This window comes from Nicotiana attenuata, chromosome 6, assembly GCF_001879085.1.
Source record: "Nicotiana attenuata strain UT chromosome 6, NIATTr2, whole genome shotgun sequence".
Taxonomy (NCBI): Eukaryota; Viridiplantae; Streptophyta; class Magnoliopsida; order Solanales; family Solanaceae; genus Nicotiana; species Nicotiana attenuata.
In genome coordinates, this window is record NC_031994.1 from 94,434,369 (window position 1) to 94,439,942 (window position 5,574).

Sequence of the window (5,574 nt, forward strand, 5' to 3'; positions counted from 1 at the left end):
GATACTGAGCGCTCCTTCGCGCATACGAATGCGTGGAAGGAGTTCAAAGAATTATGTTTCCAGCTGAATTAAGGACGCACGATAAGAATTTCAAGAATATGGAGTTTTTCTAAAGGTTCTGCAGCCTCTCGAGGATAAATACAGACGTCTCTGTACCGATCTGCGAGACTCTACTAAACCTGCTCATGACTCGTGAGACCTATGTAACCTAGGCTCTGATACCAACTTGTCACGACCCCAAATCGGGCCAGGTCGTGATGGCGCCTCTCGTGAAGACAAGGCCAGCCGACACCATTCCCAAACTCAGTTTTTAACAATTTAATAAGTCTATTTAAGTCATTTATAGGGATAAACCCCCAACAAGTATAGATTTAGTGAAATAAAACAAGTGCGGAAATAAATACAGCCCGACATCAGGGTGTCACTAGCCATGAGCATCTACCAAGGTCTGAATACGACAAGAGTCAAAAAATGTGCTAAATACAGCAATGGAAATGAGACGGAAGGAAAACAGTGCTGCGAACGTCGTGCAGCCACCTTGCTAACTCCGACACCTCCGCCTCCTTGCAATCAACTCCCGCTACCGGGTTCCGAAATACCTGAATCTGCACACGAGGTGCAGGGAGTAATGTGAGTACTCCAACCCAGTAAGTAATAAGAGTAAATAAAGACCGAGTAGTTGGAAAACGATGAATCCGCATTTATGATAAACTCAATCAGCACAACAGGCTTCCAAATCAGAATACGAGTCAATCGTCTCATTTAAAATCCAGCTTTTGGGTAAAATCATTTGAAAAAAACATGCTTTCCAACAGTTTCAGTAGGGGTTCAATACCATTTGTAATAAAATAGATGAAAACCATCACCGGCCCCTCGGGCGAAACATAGTTCGTATACAGCCCCTCGGGCATAACAGAAAATTCACAATCCTTTTTCGTAGCATAAAAACTTCACTTTAAATGAAAGATTATTTAAAACATTTGTTCAACATTTTCAATAGAGGCTCGGTCTGAAGATGAGTGAAAAAGTAATTAAATTACCATGTCCAATGGAAACTCACTCTAAAAAGGAATGAAAACAGTAAATTCATAACTAGCCCCTCAGGCAAAGCATCACTCCTGTACATGTATAAATATATATAGCCCCTCGGGCAAGCCTCTTAGTCTCTCGTGACTCAACTCTTACCAATCAGCACTCACACTCAGCACTCACACTTAATAGGTACCATATTATAACCGCTGCGGCGTGCAGCCCGATCCATATATATATAGTCAACTGCGCTCACTGGGGGTGTGCAGACTCTGGAGGGGCTCCTACAGCCCAAGCGCTATATCGCTGCAACGTGCAGCCCGATCCAATATATCGCTGTGGCGTGCAGCCCGATCCATATATATATATATATATTGTTGCGGCGTGCAGCCCGATCCATGAATATGAAACCCTCACATCCATGCCCTCGGCCTCTCTCAGTCATTGACCTCACTATCAGACCCTCGGTCTATCTCAATCATTAACCTCACAATCAGACCATCGGTCTATCAGTAAATCAGGGAACTCAACCCAAACAGTTTTTCATATTTTTAAGAAGTAAAGTGATAAAACTAGATTTAAACAATATACAAGTAAAACATGACTGAGGTTATGCTTTCAAACAAATAGAGTGAGGAAAAATAGTAAAAATGCCCCTAAGGGTCTCAAGAGGTCGGCACAAGGCCCCAAACATGGCATACAGCCCAAATTATAATATAAATCTCAAAAATATGGAATATCATAAGATTTCAAATCAAATACGTGACTTATCAGTCGTACGGGACGGACCAAGTCACAATCCCCAATGGTGCACGGCTCCACACTCGTCATCTAACGTGTGTGTCAACCCAAAGTAGCACAACGATGTGAAATCCGGAGTTTCAAACCCTCAGGACAGTATTTACAATCATTACTTACCTCGATCCGGTCCAAACTCTAGCCCGCCACGCCTTTGCCCTCACGAATCGACCTCCGGATGCTCCAAATCTAGCCACAATCAGTACATAACTATTAAAATATGCAAAGGGAACAAAGCCCAGTCGAAAATATCCGATTTAACATCAAAATCCCGAAATTGCTCAAACCCGGCCCCCGGGCCCATGTCTCGAAATCCGATAAAATTAACACCAATGGAATCCTCATCCTCTCACGAGTTCATACATATCAAGAACATCAAAATCGGAGTTCGTTTGACCCCTCAAATCATCCCTAGAAGGTCTCATAATCTTAAGCCCTAACTCCACCTTTTCCTACTGATTTTCATGAATTAAACACTGATATTTTGTTCCTTAATCACAAATAATCGAGTTTTACGGTCCAAAATCCTTACCTCAACGAAGAACAATCATTTCCTCTGTTCAAAATCGCCCAAAGCTTCAAAATTTTGTGTTAAAAGTGAGAAACCCTCTGAAAATCGTGAAGGAGGAATTAATATAATCTGACCAGACATTTCCGCGTGCGATCCCATAAGCGCACCTGCGCTTCTGCTTCTGCGGAAGAACACTCGCTTCTGCGTGTTTCACTAACTCCTTCAGATTTCGCATCTGCGACCCAGGTACCGCACCTGCGGTCCCGCAGATGCGGTCAAAGTCTTCGTCGCTTTTGCGGTCTCCTTTAGGCACCAGCGGCATCGCACCTGCGGTCCCCAATCTGCAGGTGCGGAAACACCAGAAGTAGCAAAAATTTACAACTTCTCAAAACCTCAAACTCTTCTGTCAACAATTCGAAATCATCCCGAGGCCCTCGTGACCTCAACCAAAAGTACAAACATATCCCGTAAGCTTATTCAAACTTGTACCAATCTTCAAAACACCTCAAACAACATCAAAATCACCAAAACTCATCGAATTCAAGCCTAAGGTTCTAAATTTTTCCGCATTCCGCTTTTGATCAAAAACCTAACCAAATCACGTCCAAATGACCTGAAATTTTGCACACGTATCCCAAATGACATAATGAAGCTACTGCAACTTCCGGAATTCCATTCCGACCCCTGTATCAAAATCTCACCTATAAACCGGAAAACGCCAAAAACTAACTTTTGCCAATTCAAGCCTAATTCTACACCGGACATCACAAAAATATTCCGGACACACTCCTAAGTCCCAAATCACCTAACGAAGCTATCCGAGCCATAAAATTTGCATTCCGAGGTCGTTTACCAATAAGTCAAAACTTGGTCAAACCTTTAAATTTCAAGCTTCAACTGAGAACTGTTCTTCCAAATTCATTCCGATTACCCTGAAAATCAAAGCCAACGATTCACACAAGTCATAATACATTACACGGGGCAAGTCACGCCCGAGAACTGGCGAGCAAAGTACAAAAGCTCAAAACGACCGGTCGGGTCGTTACATTTATTAAGAACACAACAATTTCAATTTAAGACTCACGGTCATGCTTGATACCAACGTATAGATACTCATCACCATGCCTATACGTTGTACTCAACAAGTAACACCTAGCAAATAGGACACAACTCCTAATCCCTCAAGCTAAGGTTAGGCCAAACACTTACCTCGAACTTCCACGGCCAACTCAAACCTCAAACACCGCTTTTCCTTTAGAATTCGCCTCCAAATAACTCGTATCTAGTCCAAATTGATTTCACAACATCAATAAATGCTAGAGAATTCATACCCAATGCTTAGTTATAGGTTTTCTATCATTTTCCCCAAAGAGTCAAAAATTGACCCCGGGCCCGCTTAGTCAAAACTCAAGGTTCAGACCAAAACTCGATCACCCATTCTCCCACGAGCCCAAATATGAAATTAGTTTCGAAATTCGACCCCAAAACGAGGTCTAAATCCCCAATTAATTAAAAGCCCTAACTCTACCCAAATTCCTAATTTCTACCATAAAACCCCTAGATTTTAAGATGAAAATGGATGAAATGCAATGGGAAATCGAAGGAGAAAGGTTTAGGATCATATACCATTGTTTTGGGGAAGAAATTGTTCTTTGAAGATCGCCTCAATGCTCCCAAATTTCGAAAATATGAAGTAAAATGGGTTCTGCCCTTTTTTTTGCTTCTGTTTTAAAATCGCTTTGGCAGACCTTCATCGCGTTCGCCATGGGTCTGCCGCGTTCGCGATGGGTCAGGCCCAAAGGCCATCGTGTTCGCGTTCAAGGGCTCGCGTTCGGTGAGCTTCAGCCCCTTGAGCCTTCGCGTTCGCGGTCAGGTGGCCGCGTTCGCGTAGAGTAAAATCCCTCTCCCCCTACCCAGGCCCAAAGGCCTTCGAGTTCGCGATAGCAGGTCCGCGTTCGCGAAGGGCAGCACCCGCCAAAGCTTTGCGTTTGCGACCTATTTCTCGCGTTCGCGTAGAAGGAAAATTTCCTTCAGCCTGACTTACCCTCCGCATTCGCGAGGGTCCTTCCGCGAACGCGAAGAACAAAGTTCCAGAACACCAGAAACTGAAAACCTGCAGCTTTTTTCTAAGTCTAAAACCTTCCGAAACCTATCCAGAACTAACCCGAGCCCTCGGGGCTCCAAACCAAACATGCATACTAACTCAGAAACATCATAAGAACTTATCCATGCGATCAAATCCCCAAAATAACATCTTTAACAGCTAATTTAGCATAGAAATCTAAGAAAGACCTCAAAACTTTCAAAGTATCAATTTTTACAACTACGGGTCCGAATCACATCAAACGACTTCCGTTTCTTACCAAATTTCACAGGCTCGACTTAAACCACATATAAGACCTGTACCGGGCTCCGGAACTAAAATACGGGCCCGATACCAATAACTTCATAAAATTTTTCATTTCCAAAAACTCATACATTTTCCATAAAATAATTTTCTTTAAAAATTCATTTCTCGGGCTTGGGACCTCGGAATTTGATGCCGGGCATACGCCCAAGTCCCATATTTTCCTACGGGCCTCCCGGGATCGTCGGAACACGGATCCGGGTCCATTTGCTAAAAATGTTGACTAAAGTCAACCATAATTAAATTTTAACTCTAGGAATTTCTATTTCTCATATTTTCACATAGAAGGCTTTCCGGATATAGGTCCGGACCATGCACGCAAATTGAGCTGAGAAAAAGGAGGTTTTAAGGCCTCAGAACACTGAATTTATTTCTAAAACAAGTGATGACCCTTTTGGGTCATCACATGCGTGTGTGGTCGGTTTAGTTTTCGGAAGATTCGGAATTTAATTTAAAGAAAAATTCTCATTTTGAAGCTTAAATGGAAATAGTTGACTTGAGAGTTGACTTTTGAGCAAATGACCTCGAATTGTATTTTGTTGATGTTAATAGCTTGGTATGTTGATTTCGGACTTAGGCATGTGTCCTGATTTGTATTTGGAAGTCCGTAGGACAATTCGACGCATTTTGGCGAAAGTTGAAAAATAGAAGATTTTTGAAAAATTCGAAGGAGGGTGGAAATTTTGATGATGTGGTTTGATTTCGATTCAGAAAATTAAAATAGATCCGTTACGTCATTTATGACTCGCGTGCAAAATTTGGAGTCATTTCGGATTGATTTGATGTGTTACGGCGCAAAATATAGAAGTTGGAAGATTTGGAAAATTCA